A 23,005-nucleotide genomic window follows, 5' to 3' on the forward strand; every position below is an offset into this window, starting at 1 on the left:
TTTTTGGGCGACTCTTACCCTTTAAGCCTGCTTACGTTACCGATTCCGCGTTCGGGATCGGCATCTCGCCCCTGGCTGCCCGCCATCTTGGGGGTAGACGAGGAGCAGTCTAGCGTCTGCTCCTCGCACACTATTTAGGAGGCCATGGCGCAAGCGCGCAGTGTCGACATCTCCTGAGGCTTGAGCCGGGAGATCGAGACTGCCGCGCTGTGCAAGTTGTACTGTATTCGGTCATTGTGATTTTTGTGGGCTTTTAACTGTTTTTAATTGCTTATACTTTTAACCTGTTCTCATTTGCCTTTTATGTTTTGAGTTTTATGCTGAATATATCAAATTTAAACCAATTTTAGCACTCTGCACTTTTTGGGCGACTCTTACCCTTTAAGCCTGCTTACGTTACCGATTCCGCGTTCGGGATCGGCATCTCGCCCCTGGCTGCCCGCCATCTTGGGGGTAGACGAGGAGCAGTCTAGCGTCTGCTCCTCGCACACTATTTAGGAGGCCATGGCGCAAGCGCGCAGCGGGCGCGCGCAGCGGGCGCGCCGGTGGCGCGCCAAAGGCGCGCCAAAGGCAAGCCCGTCTGCGCCCGTCCGCGCCAGGACGACGCCCGGCGCCACGGACCCTGCCTTGGTGATAAACAACCCTAGTAAGTGCTTATTAACTTATAGTGGCGCCACTCTGAGATCTATTTGGGCTGGGTCAAAGGGAACTAGTTTGGCCTGCCATAACACGATACCTTATCCTCTTGAAGGACCCTTCTCTTGTATTCACTGTAGATTTCAGAGCAGTTGGGCAGCAGAGACTCCCATAGACACTCTTCTAGGACCTTTCCCTGGGCAGCACCATACTAGGCCTCCAGTGTCCCCTGCTATAAACACGATCAGTAATTGTTTCAGTTCACCCCCGAGCAATTCACGGCTCAACCACTGGAAGGGTTTCCTCAGTAACGTGAGATCGCTCCCTAAACATTCCTCTGAGATTTGGGATCTAATCACGACTGACATGCCTGATGTGGGGTTCTTGACTGAAACCTGGCTGAAACCCACCAGTGGTCAGGATATTAAGCTTGCTATTCCGGATGGTTATAGGATTTTGCGCCTGGATAGGCTGTTAAAAACCGGGGGGGGGGTTGCAATTCTTTACAATGATCGTGTAAAACTTTCTATCTTGGATCAATACTCCAATGTACAAATTGAGGTCTTGATCTTTAAGATGGAAATGGGCACTCATGACTCCTGGAGGGGGGCATTGGTCTATCGCCCCCCGGGTCCCATAAAGGACTTTTCCACTAAATTAATGGAATTGATCGCCCCTCATATGATCGCAACGGAAAATTTCCTATTATTAGGCGACTTTAACATACATAGTGAGAACCTTTTGTTGCCTGAAACAGCAACCTTCTCTTCTGATATGGCCTCCCTGCACCTTATTAAAAAGAACGAGGGTCCCACACATACGGCCGGACATACCATTGATATTATTTTCTCTAATTCAGATCGGCTTATCTGCAATACCCCGCGCCCTCTGTGCTGGACCGACCATGCCCTCATTAATTTTCAAGTGCAGTACCCCTCTACATCTTTGAAGATGGCTGCTCATATTCAACTCCCTTATAGACAATGGGCGAAAATAAATCATGAGTCTTTTGCATCAGCCTTTATACCTCCTAAGTTTCCTCCGAGTAATAATATAGAAGACAATCTCACTCTTTTTAATACTACTGTTTCATCAGCCATTAACTTAATCGCCCCCGAAAAGTTCTGCTCCAAAGCCCCTAGGAAAAATTTGGCGGTGTGGTTTACCCCTGAATTGCGAATAATGAAAAGTAAATGTAAAAATCTTGAAAGAAAGTGGAGACGGACTAACTTAGACACTGAGAAAGGAAATTTTAGAGCAGCACTTTTGCTCTATCACAAAGAAATTAAACAAGCACGTAGACTATACATAGCTGCTCAATTGAGATCAGCGGGTAATGCGCCAAAAATCCTGCATCAAATCCTGAAGGATTTCACTTGCCCTAAAGCCTGCGAGTTGGACAACCTGCACTCTCAAGCCCTCTGTAATAAAATTAGCTCTTTCCTTGTTCAAAAAATTGACACTATCTACGATAAATTTCCGAATATCCGCCACCCCTCAATGTCGGATGACACTGTTAAACCTTCCATCGTTAATCCAGCACCATTGATGTCCTTTCCCCCTATCCTTCGAGAGGAGACTATTACATTATTACATAATGTTACCTCTGGCTCTCCTGCTGATGTTATGCCGGCAAAATTAGGAGCATCTCTGGCACACGCACTTGCGGATTCTGTTTCCACGCTGTTTAACGTTTCCCTAAGTACGGGCTTAGTTCCCCTCTCTTGGAAAGCTGCTCAGGTTATACCTCTACGAAAAAATAATAAGCTTCCCATGGAGGATCTTACAAACCTTCGACCCATCTCCCTCCTCCCTTATTTGAGCAAGGTCCTAGAGAAATATGTGAAGAAACATATCTCTAACCACATTGAATCCACCGGCTATCTGGATCCGTCACAATCAGGATTCCGTGCTAACTATAGCACTGAGACGGCCTTGGTTGCAGTAACCGACTGTATCAGACGGACGTTAGATCGGGGACAGTCTGCTATCTTGGTCCTTTTAGATCTCTCTGCCGCATTTGATACGGTAGACCATCGGACCTTGCTCGAAAGATTAAAAGGGGCAGGACTTGGAGGTACGGCGTTTAGCTGGGTAGCCAGCTTCCTCACTGACCGTACTCAGACGCTGAACCTTGGCCCTTTTCGTTCGCCCACCGAGTGTCTGTCCAAGGGTGTCCCGCAGGGCTCATGCTTGAGCCCTATACTGTTTAATATTTATGTGGCTCCCCTTGCCTCTCTTCTAAGATCTCTTGGGTTCATCCCCATTTCTTATGCGGATGATACTCAACTAATCTTTCCATTTGACAAATTTTCATCTTCTGCTCAAACCCGTTTCTCACATGGTATGCTTGCCATCTCTGAGTGGATGAGTAGTAATTTTTTACAGCTCAACACCAGTAAAACAGAAATTATTCTCTTTGGAGACGCTACCATTTCGTGGTCTCCCACCTGGTGGCCTACTGAGTTGGGGCCTGTTCCATTACCTAAGCAGACAGCAAAAAATCTGGGCATCCGTCTGGATCAGGCCTTGTCTATGAAGGAGCATGTTTCTCACACCGTCAGCACATGTTTCTTCACCTTGCGCCTTCTGAAGAAAGCCTTGCCATTTCTTCCAGACCCTTTTCGTAGGACTCTGGTCCAGGCCTTGGTATTGAACAGGCTGGATTATTGTAATGCATTACTGGTTGCTGCCAATTAATCTGCTTTTAACCGTCTGCAAGTGGTGCAAAACACCGCTGCACGACTGGTTATGAAAGCTCCTAGCAGATCTGCTTCTATTCCGCTACTCCGGCAACTGCACTGGCTGCCAGTGAGGAAGCGTGTGAAGTTCAAACTTTGCTGCTTGACCCACAAAGCACTGTGGGGTCCCGGTCCTCCCTACCTGACTGAAAGGCTCCATAGGTATATTCCAAACCGTGATTTGAGGTCTGGATCCAAAGCGCTGCTTCTTGTTCCGAGGATTAAGAGAATACGTTTGGGAGGAAGATCTTTTTCCTACCAAGCTCCTTCGGTATGGAATCAATTGCCTCTCCCACTCAGACAATGTCCCGACTATCTCGGCTTCAGAAAGGCTCTTAAGACCACTCTCTTCTCAGAATGACCATACTTTACCACTTTTGCACTCGGTGACCAGCGCTGAGAGACCCCTGCGGGGGTGATTCACGCGCTTTATAAACTATAAACTAAACTAAACTAAGAAAGGCATTTGTTTAATGGATGAAAAATTAGAATATTTTCTATCTTTTCGAGAGTATTTTGGGGGGAAATTGCCTACATTATCAGAATCAGTAATGTTTATGTTTATGTTTAGTATTTGTATAGCGCTCGAATGCCGAGGCGTCTTGGCGCTGTGAGTGTGGTGACAGGGAAACAAGAAGTAACAGGGCCTAAGTGGCTGCAAAGAGATGGAGTTTCAAGCTCTTCCTAAAGAGCTGAAGGTTGGATTTAAGCCTAATAGATAGAGGCAGCTTATTCCAGAGTTTGGCCGCACAGTGTGTTATTGCTCGGCCTCCCCAACTTTCTCGTCTTATATTTGTCATTTTGATAAGACCTTGAGTAGCCGATCTAAGGGTACGTGAGGGAAAATAGGGTACAAAAAGTTTGTGAAGATCATCAGTAATGCCTCCATAGATTGCCTTAAGGTTTTAGTCTATCAATGAGGCTACATATCAGTGCCTTATGGAAGTAACGGTCAGCCTTCTGGCTCATATTTTTTATTTTTCAATGTTTTTCTGGGTCTTCTGTATTTGGTCTCTCTTTTGGGCCTTCATTGAAATACAGACCTCAACAATAATAAACTCAGTACTGACACCATTTCTAAAATAGCAGCACGTTCCTGATTTCTATGTTTGGTACTTGGAATTTAAAAAATGATTTATATTTCCTTTATCAGAAGAAACACATTTGTAGGAGCAGATCTATAACTGCCACTGTTTTATCTTCATATTTATAACAATTCTGCAGCAAGTAAGCTTGCTCTTGATCTATTTGTAGCAAATGCATGTTTATGTGTGTTCCAGGTACTTTCACAAATGTGCAGTGGGTATTTTTCTGATTACCAATTGCTACTTGGTGAACACTGAGATAAAAGAATCTAAGATTGGTACAGTGTAAGTGACTTAAGATTCTAAAGTAGTGAAGACTTTGGGAAGCATTACCTTTTCAGTTTGCACAATCACTTCACTATAGATGTGTGTCCAACATAGGTCCAGGAGGGCATGATCAAGAAATCAGAAGAAAAAAATGGACAATCATTCAATTTAAGTGCAAGTCATTCACCTTGTCATTCAACTTAGTTGGACTCCTTGTGCTCCAAAGGTTGACTGCATTTCAGTCCCAACCTAGCATCATGTTGTTAGTGGCAGCCGGCATTACTCGCGGTGAGGGGGCAGGTGCGGGTGTCGCGAGTGGGGGCTGCAGGGGGTCATCGCGGGGAGTTGCGGTGAGGGGTTAAAAAAACTTAAACTTACCTTTAGGCCGGGTTACGTGTCTCTGCTCCTGCTCTCTTGTCTCCGACTCCAGGAACAGGTAGCGTGCAGCCAGCCTCCCTTCCCTAAGCCAATCACAACTCTGCAATACACATGCTCATGCATGGAGAAGGGGAAAGTGTGCATGACCGGTTTTTGCGGCCTAAGAGGGCAACCCACTCCTCCCCTGCTCTGAGAGCATAGTAGCCTTGCCCATCCACTCTCATTTTAACTGATTGTGTAAAACTGGGCATGGAACAATCATTTGAGTGTTTATTTGTAGTCTAAATACTAAGTATAAAGACTTTTAAGTCTGCACAATTCCTGCGTGGGCTTTGTATGTCACCATCTATATTTGACACTTTTTATGCTTATTGGGGACACACTAAATACCTTATCAGCGGTTTTCTGTTTGGATTATGGGGCCAGAATTATTAAGTCAGATATACCAAGCCTTGCAAGGCCACCTTTATAAAGCAGGGAAACCCAAGGGTTTGCAAGTCGCTGCCTTGAGTCATTCTGTCTTGGGAAGGCATTACATTACCCATGTATTTTTGCACATTTCCAGATCTACGAAGGCAGATAAACTTGAGAATGCATCAAAATGGTATGCCTGCCTGACAGAGGTGCAATGAGAAGAAATATCTTTATTTCACCTTGTTATTCAGTGTACGTCAGGCCAGAAGAAAATGGCGAAATACCTACTCAACAAAACTAGAGAGCATTACATTGCGAGCCTCATAGCATATAAAAGGCCATTCTGGAGGCAACATGAGTATTTTTTACTAACAAAGTACTCAATTCAAATAACAGGACAAAAGATATTTACAATATTGTAAAAGAGTTATCTAATCCTGAGCATGTGACCCCCCCCTCCCCCTGTCATTACAGCACAGAAACTATGCAATGATTTGAATTTCTTCTTTGTAGACAAAAATTAAAAGAATTCAAGAATCGATTGATTCTAGCCACAATGATGTAGAAGAACTGTTAAGTAATACCAACCCTGCTTCTCTGGCCACATCTCCCTGCCTAAATAAAGAGCTTCTCTCTGAACTCTTAACTAAAGTAAAATCACGCTTCCCTAAGGAGGTATGCCCTCCCTATATACTAAAATCTATCTATTTGGCATTCCTCGACACCATTCTCGCCCTTCTGAACCATTCCCTGACCCAAGAAACCATGCTGTCAGTGTTTATAGAAGCAGTGGTTATTTTCATGCAAGAAAAGCAAGGCATTGATCCGCATAAACTAGACAATTAAAGACCTATATCTCTCCTTCCCTTCCCAGCGAAACTACTGGAGATGCACATAGCTAAATCGTTTAGATCCTTCATCGAGGGAATACATTTTCTAGATGCCCATCAGGCTGGTTTCCGTCTATCCTATTCCACCGAATCGGTTATACTCTCCGTCGTGGACGATCTAAAAGGAAAGGAGGTTGAGGACTGCACACAGGCCCTGATTCTCTTAGACCTGTCTGCAGCCTCCGATACTGTTAACCATGAAATACTGATGGATCGTATTGCTGCAGCTGGTCTCAGAGGGGCAGCTTTGAGTTGGTTCAAATCCTTTTTTGGGGGCCGCTAGCAATCGGTGTGGTGCTTACCCTACAATTCCGGTACTGTAAATATGAGCTGTGGAGTTCCGGAGGGCCCCTCTCTATCCCCGATTCCCTTTATTATTTATATTCGCCCGCTCATATCTAGACTTCGTCAGATGGGGATCAAGATCTACAACTATGCCGATGACATGCAGTTGATCTTTACCATTGAAGAGTCAACAAAATCCGAGGATGTTCTATGAAACTCAATGCTATTCATCAAGAATTGGATGAATTGCAATCAGTTAAAACTAAACTTGGAAAAAACAGAAATTATTATTCCCAAAAACAAACTCCTGCATTGGACTCCTGCACACTGGCCCCTGGAGTTAGGCTCTGCACCCACCCTAAAGACTATGATTAAGAGCCTGCGCATACAGATAGACTTGGATCTCTCCATGAGTACACAGATTGGTTCAGTTACCTCTGCATGTTTTTTCCAACTCCGAAAACTGAGAAAAATCAGAAGATTTTTCATCAGAGAGGCCAGCATCCAAATCACTATTGCCCTGATTCTATCAAAAATTTACTATGGAAACGCGATGTACCTTGGCCTCCCACAAAATCAGAAACACCATCTGCAGATGATACAGAAACAAGCTGCCAAAATGATTTACCAACAAGACAGACGATGTCACATCAGGCCGCTGCTGAAAGAGCTTCACTGGCTCCTGGTGGAGCAGCGCTCTCTGTTTAAAACAGGATGCATCCTGTTTAAAGCCATACATGGTATTGGTCCCAAGTATATATCTCTAAGAATCCTCAAATACTCCCCCCCAGCGTACCTTAAGATCCATGCACATGAATCTATGGGCAGTCCCTAGATTGAGATGCAAACGGACAGGAGATTCCCAGTTCTCTATATAGGGCCATCAATTGTGGAACTCTGTCTTCAACCTTGAGACTTGAATCTGTGATTTAGAAAAATGCTGAAGACTTGGCTTTTTATTCAATCGCTCAATTAGATTGGACTTCCTGATACCGGTAATGCCATAACCAATTTCAGGAGCAAGAGACCTGCAGGTGAACATGCGCTTTAGAAATTCACAATAACATAAGATAACATTTCCTTTTTCTAACTGTGCTGCATTCTGCAAAATTAGAGAGAGGAAAATGCCTCTAAGAATTGTATTTGTGCAGTCGGATGTCCCTTCCATCTAAGAAACAATCCTGCCTGTAACACAGGCACCCTTGCAGCATGGTGCAAAGGTGCCTGCGTGGTGCCAGAATTTACATAGTGCACAAGCGCATTGAGAGAGCAGGAATGCGCTTTATCTTGATAGATATAGATCCAGAGGCAGAAGAAGAAATATTCAGGCCCAGGTACACTGGGACCAAGCCACCGGTCCACACTCAGGTACCCGGAGCAACACGAAGAAGAACTCTGCCCAATCAGGGAACAACCTAAACCCAGCCTAATTGTCCATTTTTGTTACACCTCAAGGCCTTGAGAGCGAAATATACCGCAAACCCATGGCGCGGAACTCACTCCTGCGATATGACAGTCAGCATCCAAAAGCACTGAGAGATAATTTACCCTATGGACAGCTTCTCCGCGTTCGTAGAAATTGCTCCACCTCTGAGTGCTATGAGAAACATACCAGAACTTTAACAACGCAACTTTTGGATAGGCATTATCCTCGGAGACTGGTTAGGCGAGCTCTCAAACGGGCCACTAATAACAATCGTGAGGCCCTTCTTGAGCCACCAGTGAAGAAACTACCTCTTGACAGGTTGACTTTTGTGCATACATTCAGCACATTAACGAATCATATTCAGAAGAGCATTCGAAATCATTAGCGACTCTTGAACTGTTGCAACGAGAAAATTGCCTTACCTTTGTTTGCCTTCAAGAGAGCTCGCAACATCAGAGATAGATTGGTTCACACACGCCCTAAAGTACTGCCAAAAAAGCCGGTGAGCACTTTATGGGACCTACCAGCAGTAACAGGCCATCATCCTTGTAGTGGTTGCTCTGTATGTCCACAGACTTCACACACGACAACTGTTGACATAGGAACCAACAGACCTTGGGTGCAATCTCAGTTTACGAACTGTAATAGTAGCAATTTGATTTACTTAATCACTTGTCCGTGCCAGACTAATTATGTCGGGATGACAACCCGTAAAGTTAAGGCACGTATGTTGGAACACAAAAGCACCTTCAGGTGCAAGAAGCTCACCACTAGACTCATGAGGCATTTCTCAGAAAAGAATCACGGCGCAGAAGACTTCAAATGGACAGTCTTAGAAAAACCTGTTATACCATCACATGTTAGCGACATCGCTAGGTACTTGTTTGTGAAGGAGCAAAGATGGGTTCACAAGCTCCATAGCGATGTCTTAGGTCTTAATGATGATATACCCTGGGTGAGTCTCTAATATACCAGATTTTTCTTTCTTACTCAGACCTCTAGGGTTCATACATCATACCGATTAGGCAACTGCACCCGTTGTCATACTTAAGCTTGGGATTTATTCTCATGTTTATTTTCTAGTCCTATGGTAATTATAGCTGTGTTCCCACCCCGACATACTGGAAGGGATTTGATGGTATTTGTATTACAGGACTCACTAATATTAGTGTCCCTTGGTTCACTAGCCAGTTGTATATTGTGGGCGCTAAATGAGCTATCATACTTTGGCTCTGCTACATGACATCTTGTTAGCATTGACTATTCTAAAATACACCATATAGATCAGTCAGTTGCTTACTATACCAGTTTACACCTGCACCGATACGCATTGATACTTAATGCAAATAAAGTTTTGTTTGAAAATTAAAGCATAAAAAACCCTACAGGTTTTTACCACACGTGCTTTATTTTCATTGTTGTTTCAGCTGCCACTAGCGGTCTCTACCATGGGTTGTGTTGTAAGTTATTAACGTCCTTAAGGGCACTCCCTAGCACCGTTTTGAGTTGTACTTCTTGGGAAGACTCACTGAAGGCTCATTTTGTTTTGAGATCTTAGAGCTCAGTGTATTTTGAAACAGGGCTAAATAGCCGCATGATCATCTTTGCGCTGGCTTCAGCGTGTTATGTTTCCCGATCTTATGGCTTGGTCAGTGTACGATAAGCCGTGTATAATAAACTACATTTGTGAAGCTTGTGACGTCAATGTGAAGTCCACGCCGCGACGTTAACAATGCCGTGACGCTTTTCACGTATTCCTGTAGCGTGTTGCCTCACGTGTCACCCCGATGACATTAGAATTCCCAGCCGGAAGCTTACGGTGTGCAACAAGGTACACTTGGGTACTTAATGTCGTTCCTCTGTCAAGTCGTCGCCTCTCCCCCTGACTCAGCACAGTCCAGAGGTAATGACAGACAGGTCAGTACCAGTGCCGGGGCTCCTCTTTGGCGTATGTTTGTTTTTGACTCTTGGTTTTATCGAGCGTAGAGGGTTTCCTTTGCTAGCGCGCTTACATAGCGGGCATGCTCGTCTTTTCTGGTAAACTGCTACTAATTTGAAATACGCTTTAGATTCAGGCTTATTCTCTCCTGACTCACTTAGTTTGTTTAGACTCCTTACCACTGTTTCTTTGACTAGAGTTCTGTCATGCGGACACAGTAGTATGCACTTGTTTAGGCATACTTCTAAACATATAAACTTGTTGTGAATATATGAGTTTGTACTTGGGGCAATGTTGTTGAATTTAGTATTCCCTTCTAAGTGATCAATGCCTCGCTCTCCTCCCCCTTTTTTTTCGCCTGCAGAGCGGGGCCTCATAAACCTGAGACAGGTTCCAGGGAGGTGAGGTTTGATCCTTTATCATGACGGGTAAGCTGCATATGCTTATGGTTTGAGTGGACACAGAAACGTTTTTGGTCTCACTACTTTGAAGCACATGGGATGAATGAGCTGTTCATTACTTTTGCTCTATTTTTTTAGGTGACGATTGCACCCTGTGATTGTAGGATGAGTACAAAGTGAGGTTGTATCGTTTATCCAACCCCTGTTACTCTCTTTTCACACTATTTTATGAATAGAGTGTTTATGCATGCAGTAGCTTGGTGTGACTTAGATAGGTCCTGAAGAAAGCCGTGGGGAATTTCCCCTGATGGCTGAAACATGGCGACCTAAAAATAGCAGTCACTTGGGATTACTGCTATGACCTAAAAATAGCAGTCACTTGGGATTACTGCTATAGTTTTTTCTGCACCGTTTTTACTAGATGTGAGGAGGGTTGTATCATTCAGAGTAGTTTGTCTCTCCTCACAGCCTTTTTAAAATCTCTTTCACAAATATATCTTTTTTGCACTGCACCACATAGGATTCCTTTATTATGGACATGAGCATACCTTCTTCTTCTTCTTGCATGGTCCCGCAATGGCATTTACTTTGAGCAACAGAGCTTGCCAGCAAGGCAGTCCTTATGATCAGGGGACGGACCTTCCACTCTTGACGGATGACCAAATGATAATATTGATCATTAGAGCTTGATTGATTCATACCCATGCTCTACTTTGAGAGGTAGATTGATGGTAATCCTTGTTCTGCTCTGAATGCCTGTGTGGTATTACGACTGTTCACTAACCTTTGCGTTCATCTCTTTATCTGCTTCTGTTGTTGACCCCCAGTTCTCTTTTTGTGTGTGTACTCTCCATTTGATGGATCCCAGCTCAGCGAGTTGTCTTACTGAGTTGCGTCAAATGATGATACATCTGGCCACAATAGCTATTCTGAACCCCATTTGATGGATTCATTGCATCCTTCTGCCCTTTTGACATGACACCCCATGTCCAGATTTTAATCTCCTTGTTTATGTATAATCTCCTTGTTTCTCATGGTGTCATTAGGGCGTTGAGAGGTATTAAAACCATTTGATTCATTGCATCCTTCAGCCCCCTTATAGTGAGCCATCGTCAGCCAAACCTGGCATCCAATGTCTAGATTCTAAACTCCTTGTTTATGTCTACCAAAAGGCCTGTTGTGTTTCACATGGTGTCACTAAGGCTCATGAGCCTTTGATGGTTTCATTATATTTACTCTTCCACTTTGAACCAATTAAGATTCACAGGAAGTAACATGATGGGCTACCTATCCCTTTGTGGGTCAGTGCACTAATGCAGTCACTGTGCGGATCGGTCTCGTCCATGAAAAGAGGTTCTAATACCTGAGATTGATAAAAATGAGTACCACTGAAACTGGTAACAGCAAACATTCATTATCTGTAAAATGTGCCAACAGACCTTCTTGGGTCTGAACTTTCGAGCTTTGAAATGCAACTTGAACTGTCCTTAGTGGTGATAGTGGCTTCTTGGCCTATCCAGCTGTCTGACTTCATGTGTCCCACATACTGAATTCCCTTACACCTAGCACAGAAAGCTGGCATGAACCCACTTGGGGTTAGGCCTTCAGTTGCTACGTAGGAGTTGGCAGGTGGATTATGGCGTCCCTTTCAATCACTTACCACCATTTCCATTGTCTAGATGTGGAAACTGACAGACCTTAAGTGTTAAGAGACAGTTCTGTTGTTTTACGGACAAGTGTCCCAATAAGCTTCTTTACCAACCTAACAGTTCTATACAGTGTTTATACTGTTTGTACCAGTTAACTGTCAGATGTGAGTTGCTATGTAGCTACATCTGTGATCAAACTTGCCAGCTATCATCTTCCAGTCTTGAGTTGCCAGTCAGGCTCTTTAATCTGTTCCCATACACGTCAGCAATCTGCTGTTAATCAAGTCCCTGGCTTTGCAATTGCTTTCAGCGTATTTATTTTATTTGTATTTTAAACAAACAATGTCTCTGGACTGGAGACCTTGTTTATTGATTTTCGGAAACTAAACAAAGTGTGTGCTTCCTTTAAATAGTTATGTTATTGGGGTCCTAGGAAGCATCAACAAAGGAAGTTGTGACACTCTCTGGATGGGGCTGGGAATCAATAGCAGCTTACTAAATTGTTAATTAGCTGGGAATGTAAGACCACTTCTACTTCAGGTCATGTTGTCTTTATCCCTCTTTATGCCATGCCTGCTCTTTTTACAGGAGGAATCTTAACCTCTTTTGTGCCCGTGACGAGCTGGACTCGTCATGGAGCACAGTCGCGGGCACTAGGCTGACCCACACAAGTGAGGTACCATTTTTCTCGGAAGACTTTGGGGAACGCGGGGTGGGTGGAAATTTGTGGATCCACGCAGATTCCAGAACTTTCCACCAGAGAAATGTGGGAAAATGTGTTTTTTTTGGCAATTATTTAGGTTTACAAGGGATTCTGGGTAACAGAACCTGGTGGGAGGCAGTCAAGTCACCCCATCCTGGATTCCCCTGGGTGTCTAGTTTTCAAAAATGTATAGGTTTGCTAGGTTTCCCTAGGTGCCGGCAGAGCTAGGGTTAAAAAACTACAGCTAGGCACTTTGCTAAAAAAGGGTAATTTTGCATTGTGAAAATGTGGTGTGTTCATGTTGGGTTTTGAGCCATTTCCTGTCGTGGGCACTATGCCTACCCCTACAAGTGAGGTACCATTTTTATCGGGAGACTTAGGGTAATTCAGATTTGTAAAGGAACTGTTATTACCTATTGACTTTCGATGCATTTCTGCCTTACAAATGAAAGACATTGTGTAAAAAAGAAGTCATTCTAAAAAATGACTGATAATTCTCATGCTAGTATGAGTATCCCAATTACGGAAATGTGCAAATATCTACTGTTTCTAAACTCTATATTTTGTTCCCATTTCAGAAATACATAGATGTCTTTCATACCGATTTTTCCATGTACACATTTTTACAGAATAATTACTATATACCCGGTACATAATAAAAAACCATTGCAAGTTGCTGCTCAGTTTTTGGCTCTGGGTTCGTCGGGTTCTTGGTGAACCTACAAGTCCTATATATCCCCACAACCAGTAATGTCCAGCGGATGTAACGGTATATTGCTTTCAAAGAGCTGTCAAAATTAAAAGAAGTTACAGGTGAAAACGTTGACGCAAAAGGCTCTTTTTTTCAACAAATTTTCAATTTATCCTATATTTAACTGTTAGTTTCTATAAAGAAACCTTGATGGATCTACACAAATGACCCCTTGCTGAATTCAGAATTTTATCTACTTCTCTAAAATGTATAGCTTTCCAGGATCCATTATTGCTTTTGTACCCATTTCTACCATTAACTGGAAGGAGGTCGAAAGCAAACAAATAGCAAAAATAGGCTATGTCCCAGAAAATGCCAAAACTGTGTAAAAAATTTTGGGCTTTCTGACAAAAGACTGGTATCCCCTAAAAGCTGGGAAAATGGTGATTTCAGCCCCACAAACCTTTTTTTGATAACATTTGCAGGGAAAAACCCAGATGCTTTCATTTGCAGCCCGTTTTTCCCATTTTCCCCCCAAAAAACTACATTTTGCTGTATTTTGGCTAATTTCTGTGACCCCTCCAAGGGAATCCACAAACCCTGAGTACCTTCAGAATCCCCATGATGTTGGAAGAAAAGGTCGCAAATTTGGCGTGGATACCTTATGTGGTCAAAAAGTTACAGGGGCCTCAGCGCGCACTACCCCAAATAGCCAAAAAAGGGCGTGGCACAGGAGGGGGAAAAGGCCTGGCAGCGAAGGGGTTAATCTTCTAAGCTTATTTATGGCATCACTGTTTGAAGGTTTGTTTTCTGGTGGCTCTTGTTTGCATACAGTATAGTTATTGTGAGCTTTATGGGAGGGCAGGCAGGAATGCATTTTGAAGCAGACATTTTGTGTGACAAATGTAATCAGTGATCAAAGTGCTAGTCTAAAATGTCACCATTATATATGGGGATGCAGATGCTGCCAGTGTATTCTTCCGATCAATCCTTCTAATCAAATCTTAAGCCGGTACTGTTTTTATTTTTACCCTGTGTTTCATCAACAAAACATACATCTAATACAAGAATAGACTACCTGTTTATTGCGTAATTTGCAGTATTTCAGTAACATGTCTGTAAAGTGCTGTCTGGCATATATGGATGCTATTTAAATAAAAATATTTACAGTAAATATATGCTGTAAAATACACAATTTGAATCATTTTTTCCCCCTAATTTTCTTGCAGAGAGCTCCACATGTTTACTATTCAGGCATGTTCACTAAGCTTATGTCCTGCCACTTTTAAAATCCACCATCTGCCCTTGGGTACCACATTTATGTGAGGCACTAGCCTATGGGTTGGGATGACTCATGCCCCCCAACCTGCCCCTAAACCAATAGAAAACATTTTTGCAGGGGTAACGCTACACACTTGTGCAGCGGTTCCTCTGTGCCCTAGTGAAAACAATCCAATAGTGCCCCTCTCTACCAAAATTCAACATTGAAGCAACTTTATTACCCTGTGCAGAGCTTCTTTGTACACCCTAGAGGTATGGCCTGGGAAATCAGTAACCTCATAACCAGTTGTGGGGCAGTTCTGTGCCCAATTTGATTGGTGACTGGCTGGCTAGTAAGGCTAGTAAGATAGTGAAGCAGATCCAAGTGTTATCTACATCTACCAGTGACAGGGTAGGCATCCTTTAAAGATACGTAAGGGGCTGGGCACAGTCCCCAAGCCACCTTGTCAGGAGAAGTTCAACTTCTCCCTATACCCAAGGCCCTTGTCGCAGCTCTGTGAGCCAATTCACAGCTAATCAAGGAGCTATGTTGCTCCTGGGTGACAATTTGGAACCTCAGGTGATTGGGCTTCTTGAAGTTTTTGATCTTTTGTATCACAAGTTTTAATACCAACAAAACAACTTGCCTGGCTAATGCATCTGCTGCACAATTTCTCCTGCCTGTTTAACCAACTTATTTTTATGTCATTCTACAAATATGATATTGTATAAACCTTTGTGATATTTCTGTCTTCACTTATCAATATTTATGTTTTCCTCATCTTATTAATATTTCTGTATATGCATTGTTTGATTGGTTAATAAGTTAAGTTGCAACAAGTTGTTTGCACAATTATTGAACTGAATGTACATTCTCGCTTATGTCTGAAGTGTTTTTGTCCTCCATGAAGTCATATACAATGAAACAAAACACTTGTATGGAAACATTAGCATAACAGTCCAAGCACAATTTTCTAGCTGTTTTAGTTTTATTTGGCAATTGTATCCTTTTTTACTTACTGAGCTATAGGTATGCACAACAATCTGAGTTACAGCATGGATTAACGGCCAAAGCAGGAATATTTTCTGTATTTTTCTGCATTAAAAATAAGTACAGACACAAAAAATTAACTTGTTTTGGTTTGTACTCTTGTAGTGAAGAACAGAACATTTTAAACTTCACTTTAAACCTCAAAGGAAAAGTGGATTCCTTTACTGGGGTGAATGTATGACCTTGTTCTGTATTCTGTCCATCAATTGTTCTTTTTGCATTTGTCACCCCGAGTGGGACGGGTATGGCCAGATGTGGGTACCGTGCTCTCCATGCCACTTAAGTCAAGCTATCCTAGCTGATGAGGGGTGAAACTGGTCCTTGGATGCTTATTTCCAGTCCAGGGAGGACATGGCCTGGCAGTTCGGGCTGGACTGTTCTCATTGGGTGCAGGGTCAAGACTGATTTGCATATGGCTACATCCAAAGTGGAATGGCATGGTGAGCAAAACAACAATGGATTTAGGCCCAGATCTCTGTACCGGGATGAATGTATGACATTGTTCTGCATTGTATTAAATTCTTGTTGAGCGCAACTGTCACCCCAAGGGTATCCTGGCGCTGGACCATAGGTGAGTCATCAGATCCGATACACTACATTACTTTGGAAAGAGATAGGTCTTTAGCTCCCTTTTAAAGGAGGGGAATTCTTGCTTACTCCTGAGCAACAGAGGGAGAGTATTCCACAGCTTAGCTGCTGTAAAACCAAAGGCACGACCACCCATCCTCACTCTAACGAATTTAGGGACTATGGTCAAAAAAGCCGAGGAGGATCTTAGAGGTCTAGCAGCCTGGTACCACGAAAAGAGGTGTTGAAGTGGCAGCGGTCCCAGCCCATGCAGCGCTCTGAACACAACACAGGCAGCTTTAAAGAGAATACGCTGCTGAACAGGCAGCCAATGGAGGTCAGACAGAGCTTCTGAAGATGATGCAGAGCGAGGTCGATCTAAAGCCAGTTTGGCCGCCATGTTTTGAACCCTCTGCAGCCTACCTACTAAGGACTTAGGTGCCCCCAGAAGTAGTGCGTTACAGTAGTCTAACCTACTGAGTCTAGTACTGCGCACCACCTCTATTCGAGCCTGTGGGGGGAGCAACGGCAAGATTTTGCGTAGGGCTCGAAGCAGGCCCATGCACGTAGCTATGGTCTTATTCACCGAGGCATTTAGTTGCAGCCCCGGCTCAAACACAATCCCCAGGTTACGGGCCGACTCCGCCGCTGTCACCGTACCTAAGATAGAAGCTGGCCAGAAACCTTCTGGTAACGTACGGGAGGGCTGATCCAATGAGCAATGAAGCACTTCAGTCTTTGCCCCATTGAATTGGAGTGAGTTGAGTCGGAGCCATTCTGCTGTTTCCGACATACACTGATGGAAAGTGTCCCTCGAGACCGCCTCCTTTCCCTCAAAAGAAAAAATCAGTTGTGTATCATCGGCATAATTGATAACCGAGATGCCGAAAGATTTTATCAAACTGATTAGGGGCCGGAGGTATAGGTTAAAGAGGATCGGGCTGATCGCAGACCCCTGTGGTACACCCTGCTTCACCTGACGTGTATCTGACCGAAAAGGTGGTAAAGCCACTGCTTGCTGCCTATTTTCCAGGTAGGATTCAAGCCAGCCCAGCGCCAGACCACCCATGCCTGCCCCCTTGAGGCGATCCAGCAGGACAGCGTGATCCACCGTGTCGAACGCCGCCGACATGTCCAGCAGCACCAAAAATGCTGCCTTACCCATATCGACACGCGTTCGCAGATCGTCAAGCACGGTTATCAGGGCGGTCTCGGTCCCATGCGCCGGCCTGAAACCAAACTGGGCAGCATCCAAACAAGCGTTGGATTCCAGGAAGTTTGATAAAGTTCTTGTGACCAACTTCTCTAGAATTTTTATAGGGAATGGAAGCAGCGATATGGGTCTGTAGCTGGCAGGACAAAGCGGGTCAAGAGAGGCCTTTTTTAGCAACGGTGTCACAATTGCAAGCTTCCAGCTATCAGGAACCGTGGCTGAGGTCAAAGACTGACAGCAGATGGTATACAGTGGAGGTAGCAACTCTATCTGAAAGGCCTTCCATATCCTATGTGGCAGGGGGTCCAATGGGGAACCCGACGACACACCATTAGCCACTATGCAGAATTCCTCCAAGGACGGGGTGGGAAAACAGGATAATAATTGTTGTTCACCCTCAACCTCCTCGACACCCGAAGGGTGAGGGGGTTTCCGTGGGGAGGACTCCATCAGGGCCACGTGGCTCGGAGTCGAAAGGCCACTCAAGATGAGTCTGATTTTTTCCTCAAATGCAGAGGCCAAAGAATCACACAGCTCCTGAGATGGTGTGGTAACTGGGGCTGCAGAAGCCGTATTTGCCAAGTTGTCAACCAGCTTAAAGAGGGTCTGCGATTTATTAGTGGCTTTAGTCAGAGAATCTTCCAGGAACTTCGCCTTAGCCAACTTTAGATGGTCTTTGTATTCCCGCAGGGCCTGTCTGTATTGTGCACGATCTAAGTCTGCGTACCCTCTCCTCCAAGCACGCTCCGCCTGTTTACAGCGGAGTTTCTGTTGGCTGAGATCACTGGTGAACCAAGCATTGGTTCTCCGAGGCTTGTTCTTCACCCTTTTTAAAGGGATCAGTACATCCAGAGATGTTACAATCTGTTTACACAGGGTAGTATAGCTTTTATCCACCGTTTCCTGCGCCTCAAAGGTTGTAGGCAGCAGAGTAGGTCAATTTGACCCCCTTAGTAGACGGGACCACTGTCTACTAAATTTATACCCAGCCGAACTGTCACTGCGCTGCACTCCAGCCACAGAAATAGACATGAGGATCAGAGCATGATCAGTCCAGCATTGATCCAGGACTTCATTAATGGCAACCAATTTTTTATCAGCAAAGACCAGGTCCAAAATGTTCCCCTTCACATGTGTGGGACATTGCACAAGCTGTTCCAGCTGTATGTTGTTGCATGCTTGGCAAATTTCCCTGTAGGCTAGGTCTTGTGGGCCTAATGGTCGTAAATTAAAATCACCCAGCACTATAAAGTTGGAGTGTGAGTTGGATAAATTGTACACAAGGTCAATAAATTGCTGAAAAGAAGGGGCTATACCGGAGGGAGGTCTGTAACACAAAAGACCAGAAAAAACTGAGCCACCCTGAGCCAATAAGGAAAATCCCAGGAGTTCAAAGCCCACCACCTGTTTAACTGTAAACTGTGAGAGGGCAAGTGTGTCTTTACAAATAAACCCCACTCCGCCACCTCTACCCGTAGTTCGAGGGATATGTCTGATGAAATATCCTGGAGGACATGCCCAGGCCAACTCTGCTCCACTATCTGATGTAGTCCAGGTCTCTGTCAGGAATAAGATATCCAGTTTAGCTGACTCAATCAACAAAAAGATTTTGTCATAGTGCTTTACAAGGGAGAGGACATTCAGAAGGCCACAGGAAATGGGGGGCAAAGACCGTGGCCACACGGCAGAATCTTTATGTGAGGCCGAGTGGTGGTTCAGAGCACACAGTTCTTCCCGAGGATATACTAAATGTGTCCTCATTGGGTCTCTGGAGCCAGGAGCTACCGGGACGCGAACGGGCGCAAACGGGCTTACCTCTGGCGCACCTCCGGCGCGCCCACGGTGCGCCCGCTGCGCGCGAACGCTGCGCGCCCGCGTCTCCATTGATCTTATAGTATTACGCCGCGCGGGTACCGCCTCGTAAGCGTCTGACCCACCCAATATGGCGCCTACAATGTCCCAGGCCTCACTCACCCACTCCAAGATGGCGGCCAAGCGCCGCTGAACCGGAGCCCCCGCTAGCTAAGTCCCGACAAATGCGGGTGATAGAAACGTTTTAAATGCAGGTAAGCCTAACTGTCTCCCCCCGCAGCAAAGCAGCGTAGCAGCAAATTAAAAGAATCTCTATTCCCATAGAGTTGTAAGTAGTTTGTTAAAAAACAGCAATGCGCGCGATGACAAGGTCTGCTTTACCGTGTAAAGAAGCAGTTTATAAAGCTCTCCAATGCGCGGGTACCGCCTCGTAGGCGTCTGACCCACCCAATATGGCACCTACAATGTCCCAGGCCTCACTCACCCACTCCAAGATGGCGGCCAAGCGCCGCTGAACCGGAGCCCCCGCTAGCTAAGTCCCGACAAATGCGGGTGATAGAAACGTTTTAAATGCAGGTAAGCCTAACTGTCTCCCCCCGCAGCAAAGCAGCGTAGCAGCAAATTAAAAGAATCTCTATTCCCATAGAGTTGTAAGTAGTTTGTTAAAAAACAGCAATGCGCGCGATGACAAGGCATTCTGTTCATCAATTGTTCTTTTTGCATTACACAGACATGTAGCATAATGTGAAAAGAAGTGCATGAAACAGTGGAACACTTTCTATAGAATATTGTATGCCCACTAGCACAGCTCCAATTTAACGTTCTTGAAATAGAGCAGCATTGTACATGTTGAGTCGGTTTTAAGCTAGATTGCAAAATCCAGAATGTGATGAGGAGGTTGGGAATGGAAACATTATTGGGACATCAGTAAAGAGCAAACTGCACAGTTAACGTTTATGTTACATTGTTGCACTTGACATTCACAGAGGTTAAAGGGAAATACCTATATTTTCCTACAAGCATCTTTTAACAGAATTTCAAAATACGGCTGGAAGTACAATGTTTAAAGCACATTTGCATATGGTAATATTAAAAGCAGTTTTTCCATTTGGGAGTAGGATATGGAGGTATATTGAATAATACCATGCGATCTAAAAGTGCCTACTAACATTGGGGGGAAAAGAAACTGTGGGTGGAATGTTCTATTATCCTTATGGCAGGGTATGCCCAGACGTGGGTCCCTTGCTCACTTTGCCACTGGATTCAAGCTAGCCTGGCTGATAGGGGTGTGTAGTAACTTACTGCAAGCAGGTTGTGGTATTTCAGTAGTATTTATTGAAGTAGTTACATGTTCAGATGTCAAGTCCAAAACTAGCCCCACCAGGAGCAGCCAGCATGCTGCTCAGCCCTTCTCCAACTGTTGTCTCTGACCCCCAACATTCCATATGACATCCTTCTAGGAGGAACTCACTGGCAGAGCATGTACACATAGAAACCAGGATATAACATATCCCCCTTTCTTCCAAAAAGGATAAGAGAAAACAACACCATAGCGGATAACCGGAGAAAACAGAAGCTAGGTGAGCGGAAGAGAGTAGAGAAAACCAGGGGAAGACAAGAAGAGTAGTGGGAGAAAAGTTAAAATAATCCATTAACCATCCTCCCTTCTTCATATAACAAAAGAAAGAAAAGAAAAACAAAAAAAAGATCAATGACTGCCACCTGCACACCCATTGGCCAGAAAGGTATGCGAGAAGCAAGTCGGAGCAGAAGGAAACAGGAAAACAGAGAAGAGGAGATATACAAATGATAACACACTTCTCCATCATGTAATGAAGAAAGAATTATAAAAAGAACAGCACTGGGGTATAGTGCTGACAATAAACCAAAGCGTAAAATTTAGAGTAAAACAAACACCCAGTGAAAAGTAAACCTTGCACTATGGTAATTGGACTGGAAACCCAAACCACACCCAATGAGGGTTACAATTCGAATGTATAAAGGAATCTCGTATGGAGACTAAAATGTTGTGCACTATTAGAGACATAAACCTTGCACTATGGTAATGGGACTGGAACACAAACCATACACCCAATGAGGGTAACAATTAGAATGTGCAAAGGAATCTCCAGGGGAGATTAAAATGTGTGCACTGGTAGTGCACTGTAGCCACAAGACTAAAACCCGTGTGACACACCTCTGTGGAGGTAAACATTGTGCACTGGACGCACCTCGAATGAATAATACTGTCCACTGTACCAAAAGAAACGATAAACATTTTGCACTGTACAACAGTACAATAGATATTTTGCACAGTATGATATTGACATTATGAAGATTAAGTGAGGTTGTGCACTGTACAACACGAACAATAAACATTGTGCACCGTAACAATGGGGTAGACCCATGCTTTACACCCAACGTGGGGTAAATGTATTTTTGAAGACTATAATGATAGGAACAAAACCCACACTGTACACGCTGTGTAAGGGTACAACCCCTGAGTAGGGTAAGATGTAAACGTGAAACATATTGTGCACCATAGTGACGAGACTAAAACCCTTGTGAGACATCTCATGTTGAGGTACAGACATTGTGCACTGTGTGACAGAACTAAAACTGAAATGGGGCTGACACCCATCCCAAACTTGACAAGGGAAAAAAAAAAACCACGAGCTAAACTGTGCAAAAGGGAAAATGGGACTAGAACCCACACCAATATCCTAAGCAGGGAAACGACAACTGTATGAAAACATGCATGAAAAACATCACCATAGTACAGTCTTGAGGGTGAGTACACCCACCAATAGAAATCAGTTACCAAACGTAAACATAACTTGACTTTAGAATACACAGCATTTTCTGAATGTGCGCAAACACAAACATTTTAAATGTATTGTAAAACAACACAGCAAGCTAATCGTATGAAAAACTGACAAAGGTGTGCCTGTCACCGAGATCCTGAGGGACAGGCGGTCCAACCAGCGAAAATGGGTGGTGCGGCACACGAAGCTTGAGAAAACACTGTGTAAATGATGAAGATGGAACACCCAGTATCTGAAAGACATCAAAATCAACCAAAATACAGTGTCCTAGTTCTACCTGTATTCGAGTCCATGCCAACGCAGCTGACATTTGACTTCCTGATGTTTTGGCTGAAACTGGCAAAAGTCCCGCGCACCTGATGTCATGCTTCACACACATACCGTTGACTCGCCTGTGCAGTACAATCAGTCCAGTGCTGTGCCTGCATTTCACTTTGTTACGAGTGGCTTGACTATTCACGCTGCCACACTGAAGACAATCCGACTTTGAGTGCAAGATTAACTTTAATGTTTTAACAAAGGTTGGCAGGTTACCTGAGAACATTCTCAACTTCCATTAACTAGCGATGTAGGAAGCCTTGAACCGCCAGCCCCAAGATGGCAGAACGCACAGGAGACGCATGCCGAGTGGCTAACGGCGCACTCCTGCTGTCATGCGTCCATAAGCATCATCGACAACCATGAAGGGCGAAGACGTCATGGAAGGCTCAAGACTCCACGTGGCACAATTGGCAAGGTGAGATACGCGAGCCCATTTAAAATTTTAAACCAG

Source organism: Triturus cristatus, chromosome 1_1 (genome assembly GCF_964204655.1).
Source record: "Triturus cristatus chromosome 1_1, aTriCri1.1, whole genome shotgun sequence".
Classification (NCBI taxonomy): Eukaryota; Metazoa; Chordata; class Amphibia; order Caudata; family Salamandridae; genus Triturus; species Triturus cristatus.